At 39.3% G+C, this 11001-nt stretch overlaps 2 pseudogenes; both read right to left on the reverse strand.

Moving 5' to 3' along the window:
- LOC111732243 overlaps positions 1–8954 on the reverse strand; it is a 15579-nt pseudogene extending 6625 nt beyond the window's left edge.
- Positions 8955–9303: 349 nt separating this feature from the next.
- The window catches only part of LOC111732244, a 1889-nt pseudogene continuing 191 nt past the window's right edge, over positions 9304–11001 (reverse strand).

Consider the following 11001-nt stretch of genomic DNA (forward strand, 5'->3'; position numbering starts at 1 on the left):
CCACGTGCTTTAAGACAGAACCTGCAGACTGGTGTGTACCACTAGGTTGCAGATATTGCCTGGTCCACACTGGTGTAAAATACTTGAATGTGTTGCCAATAGTTAAAACTCAGGAGGTTACACATAAAAGTCTAAATTTCTAATGTCTCTTGGGAAATTGGAAAGCTAGCAATATTAAGTCTGCATTCTGGCTGATCAAAAAGTTTCTGGAACTGAACATCAGCAGCTTTGTTTAGATAGGACAATTGTCCTCTATTTGCCACCGTTTCCACCACTCCCAAGTAAGCTATCAACTATGATGTGAGGCTGAAGTTAGTAACCTAGAAATCCACCTTCCTTCAAGTCAGTAATTATTTTAGTGAGGGTGGGGGGTGGAAAGGGGTGGAAACCTCACTTTGTTTATTTTTATTATCCCTCTAGACACTGTGGGCATTTTAGTTTTCAATCCCTGCTGTCTCCCCAAGTCAAAGCTTTTCCCTCAAAAAATCCCTGGCAACCCCATGTGGGTCACCAGCCTAGCTGGAGCTCTGACCAGCAATGGCCTTAAGTTGACTTTGGCTCTGGACAGAGCCCAAGACATTTTTCTGTACCAGGCTCAAGCCTCTCTTGCCTCACTCCTTGCCCATTCCCTCCTCCAGGTCTGGGAAATCTTTCCAAGAGCTGGCTGTCTTCATTTAAGCCCTTTCCAGTAAGTGCATTTCTTTCTTACTGCCCTGTAGCTTTTTAACCTGTGCCCGCTGGTGCTATTTTCACTGTTTCACACCGTGGTTCTGGCCCTGGCAGGCAGGGTATGACCTGGCTGCAGAATAAATGACCCTCTCCTGTGTTCTGGCTTTGATGAGATGCCCTTGTTCTGATCCTGCTAAGTGATTTTCTATTTTTCTTTGTGTTTCCAACCCCTGCCTAGTTACCTATAGTTATTTATTTATTTATTCATTCATTCATTCATTCATTCATTCATTTATATAACTAACTCTGGAGCTGGCACTTTTGTGAACTCCACCACATATCTCATCCAGAAGGACCCAAGGCCTTCATCCTGACACATGGTAGGAAAAGAGCACTGAGTGAGGAGCCGGGAGATCTGGCCTCTACTCCCAGCTCCACCTTCATTTGTCGAAAGTCCATGGATGAATCACTTTCCCCTCTGGCTCTTGGATTTCGCAGTTGTAAAATGAGGCGATTGCAGAGTAGATGTCCTCAATATCCCTTTTATCCTGCTTAATAGGCACCCTCCTCCAGGGGATAAAACATGTTTGATTTATTTGTGTGAGGTCCCCCTTTTTTCCTGTTGGTCTTGGTTGGGGGACCTTGATAGAAGAAAACATTCACCCCCTTATTTGGTGCCTGAGGAATCTCTCACTGTAATAGTATAAAGTATGTCCAGGCATATTTCATCTTATTTTACATGGCTTTATTGCACTTCGCAGTTGTTGTTTTGTTTTGTTTTTTTCTTCCACAAATTGAAAGCAGAACCTTCACCAAGAGCCTTCCTCAAGAGCCTTCCCCAGCAAAACGATTACAGCTTGTTTTATTGAGGTGGTCTGCAACCAAGCACGCAGTATCTCTGTTTGCTGGTACTCCTGAGCTGGCCTCGCTCCTGGGCGCTGACATAGAGCCTGAATAAGACCAGATCCATCATGAGGGGACAGGGAGCAGTGCGGAACCCAGACCTTGAGATCCTGGGCAGGTAAGTGCTCTGGAGAGGAACAGATGGAAATAGACGTAATTTAATTTCATCATTGCCTTCTATCCTTCCTGCTGGGTTGTCTGCTCCTGTTCTTGAAGTCAGCTGTTAACCTCCTCCTGGCAGGCCTCATTTCTCATGGGCAAGGGCAAGGGCGAGGACCTTGGGTCAGACTTCGTTTGAATCAGGGCTTAACCACCTTACCTCTCCTAGTCTGAAAAATGGGGCAATTAAAGTGCTTTTTGCGTAAGGCTGTCAGGATTAAATGAGATAATGCATATAAAGCTCTGCACAGAGCCTGGCACATAATAAACATCCAAAGAGTGTTTATCATCCTTAGTGCGTTTTATTCCCCAAGAGCCTCTCGGCTTCTCAGTGAAAAATTATGTTCCATCTCAGGAGTATGCAAAAAATTTTTTTCTTTTTTCTCAAAAGTTAGCTTTTGAAGAGCACTCTTCATTTAATTCCTGGCCTTTGCCCTCCTAGTTTCCACTGACAGCCTGAGTAGATACTTATGGCCGTATCTAATGAAAACACAATTAAAAGCCACTACTAGAGCACTAAACCTGGAAGAATCAATTCTAAACTAAAAGGCCACTGCTTTTATTACCTTCACATGCAGCCCCTAATGTAAGATATTCTTAAGGATCCACTTTCTACAAAAGAAGAACATTTCAGTGATCATGACATTTTCATTCCTTTAAAATTTTGGTTTTCTAGGACAGCAAATGGGTTTGTTTTACTGATGCCAGTGGGGATTTTTCTGGATTCGTATTTTTTTCAATTACACATGCAATGCTTTAATTCGTTTTGGCAAAACACCTCAAATAATGCAAATAAAATGAAAGAGTGAATGCCTTTCTTGTCACCATTCCTTCCCCTGCGTCCCCACCCCACTTTGCCACCCCCAACGCCAAAATTCCACTGCCCTTCTAGGAGAAACCAATACTGCCAGCCTGCTATGTGGCTTTCTGGGTCCCCGCTCCACTCCCCCTAAGCCATTTGAAAGTTGGCTTCCTACAAGTATATAAATGAGTGTGAGTTAGACTTAAAGACTTGCTTCTAACCAATAGAATAGGGTAAAGGTGATGGCATGTCACTTCCAAGCTTAGGTTACAAAAAGACTGGACTTTTTCTTGTTCTCTTTCTCTCTAAGACCAGCTCTGGGGGATGCAAACTGCCACTTTGTGAGTAGCCCCATGGAGAAGCCATGTCAAAAAAAATGTGTTGATCTCTGCTTGACAGCCAATTAGGACCTGAGATCTGAAAACAGCTACAAGAGTGAGAGAAGCACATCCACCCCCACTCCAGCCCCGAGATAATCATAGCTGTGATCAACACCTTGGCTATAACTTTCTAAGAGCCTCTAAGCTGCACCCGATTCCTGACCCACAGTGGGCAGACAGTAAATGTTTGGTGTTTTATGCTGCTAAATTCTGGAATAATTTGTTATGTATCAATAGATGTGATGGTTTATTTTATGTGTCAATTTAACTGGGCCATGGTGTACCTATTGGTTCTACTTAACTGGAGAACCCAGACTAATATAGAATTTGGTACCAAAACAGAGAGTCGCGGTCCCATAATCAATGTCCAGAATTGAGCCCATTTACAAATCTAGAACCCTTTGAATGAAGGGGAGGCCAGGTCCCCTTGAGGAAAGCCCCTGATACATTGCCCAAATTTTATACTGTTAATCTTTCTCTCAGCCTTCCTCCAATAGACTGATGGCTTTTACCACAGTAATTGTGCATTGGGGAAAAGAGAATAATTAGATCGTTCAGGGACTACTGAACACTGGCTCTTAACTGACACTAATTCCAGGAGGTTCAAAATGTCACTATGGTCCACCAGTCAGAGTAGAGGCTTATGATTAACTGAGTTTTAGCTCAGGTCTGTCTCATAATGGGCCCAGTGAATCCCTGAACCTATCCCGTGGTTATTTCTCTAGTTCCGAAATGCATAATTAGAATAAATATCCTTAACAGCTAGCAGAACTCCCATATTGGTTTCTTGACCTGTGGAGTGAGGGCTATTACAGTGGGAAAGTACAAGTGGAAGCCACTAAAAGTGCCTCTACCTAGGAAAGTAGTAAACCAAAAGCAATGCCACATTCCTGGAGGGATTGCAGAGAAGAGTGCCACCATCAAGGACTTGAAAGGAGTGGTGACTCCCACCACTTTCCCATTCAACTTGTCTATTTGGCCTGTGTACATAGATCTTGGAGAATAACAATGGACTATTGTATGCCTAACCAGGTTGTAATTCCAATTGTAGCTATTGTATCAGATGAGGTTTCATTGCTTGAGCAAATTAACACATTCCCTACTACTTGATAAGCCACCATTGATCTGGCAGCAATTTTATGTCTCACAGTCTTGGTTTCATTCCAGAAAATGATATTGAGGATAAAATAGAAATTTTCTCATTCTTCTAGTTTTTGAACCAGTTTTTCTTACTGCTGACTTTTTATAGGTAGCTGAGATATGTATAATATACATGTCCACTGTTGATGAAAATAGAAATCCGGATCTCGTACCCACTTTGGCTGTTGGATTCCATCTTTTCCAGGAACTGGCCTTTCTTTCCACTTGTCTTATCCCTCCTCTGTCTCATTCTCATGTTCAATCCATGCCGTCCTTTGATCACAATGGGAATGCTTCTGTTCTAGCAACTTGACCCCACTCTCTTGGCCACAGTGATATATTCAGGGCACCTGAATCAGAGCTGGGACAATCAGAGCCCTTCTATAGGCTTTTGGAATTTAGACTAAGAAATTCTAGGTTTATTTTCCCTGGGTTTTAGAATAGAGGAGATGGAAACTCAGAAGATGTTAGTATGTATTTTCCACCTTGTGAACCTAGAAGTTAGCGAAGCTACTGTGTAGTAAGAGAGGAAAAAATAGATTCGGAGACTGATGGAAAGTTAAAAGCTGGGTAGGAAGATGTCCTGGCCTGGTCACATCTTAACTTTGGTCCATTTGAATCAGCTCTACTTCCTTATGATAAATTTTCTTTCTTGTTCATTTCAGCTAGTTACAGATTGTTTCTGTTGCTTGTCAGAAAAGTGTTAAAATCAATATGGTGTTTTCTACATGAAAATTTGCGGAATTTCTTTCTTTAGTAATTTTTTTTTGTTGAATTGTTGTTGTAAAGCCAGGAAAGGACTTTCCTCAGAGAAATTTTCTTCCTGTTTCTTTCTACCTTAGATGTACATTTTAGTATCTTAATCTCCCTTCCTTTTTTTTCTCTTGCTAGAGTCAATATTATATGTGTTTCTGTAAAGGGGTATGCAAGGGGTTGCAGCAAAATCTGAAAGGCTGATGATCTGGACCCTATACATTCTCTAAGTAAAACTCTCTTCCAGGGCAAAAGTCCTCAAAGAGGAGAAACATCTGGGGATTGAATCCTAATTTTTAGCAGGATGGACAGAAAAGGCAAAGGGAAAGAAAAATCCAGATTAATAGTGGGGTGAAGGCAGGAGGGAACAGTCAGGAAATTTCAAAAATATAAGCTGGGTCATATTCTTGACTACTTTGAAAAACATCAAAACAAGAGAATTCTAATTATAAGGTTCGGATATAAAGTTATCAAAATTTAGATAGAAAGTTAAACTCTACAAAGTTATCTAAAACACCTCTTTTCTAAAAGCTCAGGAAAACTACTTTGATATAATAATTGAGATAATAATTGAGCAACAGAAAGATGAAGATAAAATTTCATCAAAGTTAAAGAAAGACAATAATATTCCTGCAGATGATGAAAACATGCCCCAAAGGCATTCCCATAAAGCAGATTAAAAACTATAATATTTTAAAACAAGCTAGAAGACAGAAAGAAAATTATATAACAAATGAAAGAACAAATAAAGCAGAATGTATTTAAGGTGATAGAACTCATAATGAATTAAAATAATGAAGAAATGAAGAACTGAAAAGCAAAACTGGAAAGAATGTAAAATAATGCCTTGATGGAAGATGAAAAGAAAGGAAATTTAAAAAATCACAAAGGAAGATAAGAGAGACAAAAAGGATGGAAGAAACTATAAAACAGACAGAGAAGATCCAACATATATATGATAGGAATATCTGAAGAAAACCCTGACAAAGGAAAAAACCTGAAATCTATAATCTGAGAAACTGAATAAAATTAGAATTGAAATGAAATATTGAGAGAGTCCTTGGTTTATCTCATAAAATTGACCCAGAATGACCATCAGTGAGATATAGTCTGGCGAAATTATTGGTCTTCTAAGGAAAGAAAATAATCTTTTAGGCACTTAGAGAAAAGCCCAAGTCCCTTGTACAGGAAAGAAAGTAATATTGTCTTTAAACTTTTCAACATCAACACTTTCTGCTTGAAGAAAACTGAGAAATATATTTAAGATATTTAGAGAAAGAAAATATGAGGCAAGAATTTTATATCTATACAAGCTGTCATCAACACGCAAGAACTCAGGGAATAGTATTCTTTATGAACCCCCTGGAGTAGGGAATTCAGAGAAGCAAAATACTTATGACAAAATGACTGATGATAGGTATATAATTCCTGAATGGCTGCATGCTCTGACAATGTGGATATAGTACAATTGCAAAAAAGGCCAGAATGAAGAGCGTATATGCAAAATAATTTGTAACACTTTCCAGTAAGAACATTGGTAGTATTGTTTTTGGCTCCTACTTAGTAAAGGTGAGTTTCTCTAAGGATAATAACTGCAATGGATTAAAACACATCAAATATATTTAAATCCATGGTTTATTCCTGATACAAAAATTGGTCATCACTGGAGGATGCTAGGGAATCAACCCTTTATTTTGAAAACTGGTAAATAAAGCATTTATCATGCCTTTCCTATATAAAGTGTAACTCTAGGTAACCAAATAGTAAATGATATGAAGTTTCTCTTTATGGAAATAGTCCATCAAATAACTGAAGAAAGAATAGAATTTGAATATCAACATTTTTTGACAGTCTCTAATGAATTATTGAAACTAAACATTGAATGTCAATGACTGCTAGCATCACAGACTGGTAAACGGATATTTAATTCCTGGAAGAACACAACACCATCTATAAAGTAGTATTATCTCCCCCCTTCATCCCCCCTCCAAAACAATTAATGATCAAAGCTGAATGTGAATCATCCTGGAGATACAGGAAGGTACTTTATGTTGCAGCCTGCAATCCAATTGCTGGCTGCTCTATTTTTGAGTTTGGAAAATCTAACTGCTTCTATGTTCTAAATAGTTGGTGGCTGTAAAGCAGTAGCCTTACTGAAGAATGTGCCCTAACTATTTTCCTAGTACGTTCTTCTAAGAATCTTCAACTAGAAAATAGGAGCAAACTCAGCAGCAAAGGTCAGATTAAGAGTGCCATCTTCCAAATGGTCTGAGGCTAGCTATGGGTGAGAGGGATGTAGAATGGAGAAGGCAGTAAATAAATCATAAGCATATACATTAAAAATTATGTCTGGATAAAGTATTTGGCTGTGATTCTCTCAGTAGACTTGAAGCCTATTAAGTTTGGGGATAACCACATTGCCAACAAATGTCTAAATTATTCAACACAACAGTTTCTGAACTTCAACCCTTAAAATAATCCCAGATCTCAAATCTGCACCCACCATGAAGTCAGCTGCAAAAGTTGTACCTCCCCAGGAAAGACATTCTCCCAAATCACACCTTGAATGAAATCTTGAAAGAAAACCAAGAAAATCTTCCTGGCATAATTTATGGAATTTTTTTCATTGAGATATTTGATCTACTTTAAATTTATTTTGGGAAAAGGAATGAGGTCTCAACTCCATCTATTGCATAGTTCTTTTCTCCACTAATTTTTGAAATACTACCTTCATAATATATTAAATGTTCATATGTATTTGGGTCTATTTCTGGATTCTTTTCTGTTTCATTTATCTATTTATGTAGCACTACTAAATTTAAAAATGGTACTACAAGGGTGCTTTATTAGTGCATTTAATACATGGAAGTTACTGAAAATCTAAGCATCTGGAATTACAGAAATCAAGAAGCTTGAAGACATAGGAGATCTTTCTAGAATTCTGCCCTTAACTCTACCCTGGACTCAACTCTAACAATTCATGTTCTGGGTGACTTTTAGTTAGTCCAAAATTTCAAATTCCTTGGAAGATCTGACTGACTCAGCTTAGGCTGGGTATCAATCCCAGATTCAGTCATCTATTTTTGGAGGGACAAGTTTGTTTATTACAGACATGACTACTGGGTGCCAACTCTGTGTTATCAACGAAAGTTTCCAAAGAAGCATAAAGTGTTGTGAACTGAACAATATTCCAAAAACTGTCTACTCCACTGGGTCCACCCACTCATCTTACATCTGAAGCTTTCCTATCTCTGCGTGATATAACTTTTCCATACAGAATTACAGCCACCCCTTTCTAATAGGAGATGATGCAAATCGAGTCCCCGTATTGATCTAGAGGCAATGTTATAGGATCAAACAGCTGTCAGCCAAAGATTTCCTAGAGCACACTTACTCTTCCAGTTCAGCCAAAATATCCTTCATGTACTCTACAACCCATGAATTAGATGGAAAATTTAATCGCCACTAACACATCCTAAATAACAGTGGTTTTCAAACTGGGGTACAAGTACATTTAGAGGTACATAAAAACATCCCAAAGGATACTCCAGCATAGACAATTTCGAGGAAATCAATGTTCAAATCCTCAGCTTCAATATGGAGTATTTCTTCTGATCAGTCTGCCTGAGATGTGTTTGAGTTAGAGGACTGTTTCCTCTCTCTGCTTTCCCATCTCCTCTTTTACAATAGACTTTACTTACTTTACAAGCATATTGTTCCCCCATCACAGATCTTACATGGTGCATTTACCAAGGTGTAAAACCCCGAGAGGACCAAACAACGAACTATTTTAGGCCATTGGTGCTGGAGAAGCTATCTTTAATCACGGCATGATAAGAAAGGTTTTGTGTCTTTTACTATCTAATGCATTTTTCAGTTGGGAGTGAAGCACAACATTAGAAACAGGTGTATTGGCAAGTGGCACAGCAGGAGAAATGACAGTTTTCCTTCAATGACAGTCTTTTTTATCCCCTGACTCTTGTAAAAGGAGTATTCCTTATGTGGGAGGGTTCGTTGAAAACATAGTAAAGATCATTGGCAGGAAATGGGAATTCTGGCACCTTATCACACCCAGGCGACAAACCATAACAAGGCTCTGCGACCTGCAAACTTGGATACTTGACGTGACCAATCTGAGAAACACCCATGTGCTTAGAAGTAAGCTCTCTCATTTGCACTATGCTTGGTTAGCTTGGTGGTTTCTTCCAAGTACTTGTATCTTGACGTATGTGTCTGTTGCATGTTTTTCAAACCTTTGAAAGGAAGCTAAAAATTTTATTTTTACTTCCAAGAAACAAATCAATATTATATCTTCAAAGAAAAGAAATGGACATTGAGGGTGAGTTAGTGTTTTACCTTTTGTTGACCACTTATTTAGACTGGTACGAGAATCATTTCATTAACTTTTTTTTCCCCTCACTTCCTCTTTGATCAGGTTTTTATTCAAAATGATCTGTCCAAAGTGATTTGACCTTTATGGAATAAACAAATTTAAGTTTATGCCACAGGCTTCTTTTTTTCTATGGTGGGTTTCTTTTCTGCGGAATTCTTCTCAGCTGCTGGTTTCTGGGTAGCTGCGGGCTTTTTTTCCCACCAAAGAATTCTTCTGCTTCAAAACTCCAACAGTGTTCTTTCCTTTCTTCCCTACCACAGGCCTCTTACCTGGAACCCCTTTCTCATCTGATTTGGCTTCTGGCACTGCTGCTGCTTTATCCACCCGGAGCTTGTGATTCTCGGCTTGGCGAACAGTGGTGTTCTGGTGCGTGGTCTTTGCATATGGGTTTAGCTTCAACATGATTCTCAGGTTTTCCGTGCATTCTTCTTCAGGTCTCTGTGATGAATCTTCTTGTACGGTGCTCGGAGGCTTCTTTGGGTCTCTGGGTTTTTCAAGGTTCTACTTAGGTCTGTATTGAACATCTTGTATGTGGGAAGGTTGTAGTTACTCTTGAGGAAGCCAGCTTTGCAGCAAGTGCCATACAGATCATCTAACATGCAGAAAGCACTTTCAGTTTAAATGCAGAAATGGCCCGCATGCCTACCAGAAACAAATTTCAAAATGTTCAGTCTGCTTACATTAAGCAGAGTAATTCCAGGGATGTTTCTGAAGGCTTTGATGATACCATTGTCTTCATTATAGGTGATGCAAGGTCCCCTGCTCTGGGTATGATGACGTTTTCTTACTTTGCCCTTGCCAGCTCTCTTTCACTGAGAGCCATAGACCTTTTTGATATCATTCCAGGCCTTAAGTTTCTTAAGAAGCAAAACAGCTGCCTTGATCTTGTTATAGCCTTCAGCTTTATCGTCAATCATCAAAGGAAGCTCAGGAACTTCCTCAATATGATGACCTCTAGACATGAGCAGCACTGGTAAGGCCGAGGCAGCCAGACGAGAGCAGATGGCACATTGCATCTGTGTTGTGTTCTTCACTCTGAGGTAACAACCGTGCCAGGTTTTGCTTGGTGCAAACGTGCGGCCCTCATGACACATATTTCCAAAAACACTCTGGCCAGAATGATGAGTCCTACCACCTCGAACTCTGGGAATTTGGGCCACAGCTCTACCGGAACCCCAAGACTCGGCACTGGTATGATGACCTGCTAATTCGCTGACAGCATAGGGCTGCCTATTGTTTTTGTGCCAGTTGATGTGAACGAAGTTCACAATATCTGGTTAAATGGGAGCCTTAAACACAGCAGGCAAAGTAACATTTTTGCCAGATGACTTCCCCTTTTCAGAGTACACTGATGTCAGTGGATGAGCACATGTCACGGCAAAGAGAAGGCCACATTCCTCTCAAATGGTGGCTCCCACAGGAAAAGGTCATTTTCATTAACTTTTAACAAGAGTATTTTTTATGTCAAATCCATATCTATTTTTCTTTGAAGCAAAGGCTACTGCTGGCTGTCACTCATTAAACAATTATCTGCTCATTTATTCCTAAAATATACTAATTAGATTTATATCAACTAACAGGAATATGTTTTGAATTTTACAGAAGTAGTGCATTTAGCAGCAATCACTGAAATGCTTTCTTTAGATCTTTTTTACTAGTAACACAATACCTCCTTTTATTTTGTTGTTAATTTGCACAAAATGGATTAAACTGTACTCTTAGATACCATAGTTATGTTACCCAAATGCAATCAAAACGTAATGCACCAAATTAAATATTTTATTTGACTAAGATTAGTTCTT

Source organism: Pteropus vampyrus, unplaced genomic scaffold, assembly GCF_000151845.1.
Source record: "Pteropus vampyrus isolate Shadow unplaced genomic scaffold, Pvam_2.0 Scaffold12, whole genome shotgun sequence".
NCBI classification, from domain to species: domain Eukaryota; kingdom Metazoa; phylum Chordata; class Mammalia; order Chiroptera; family Pteropodidae; genus Pteropus; species Pteropus vampyrus.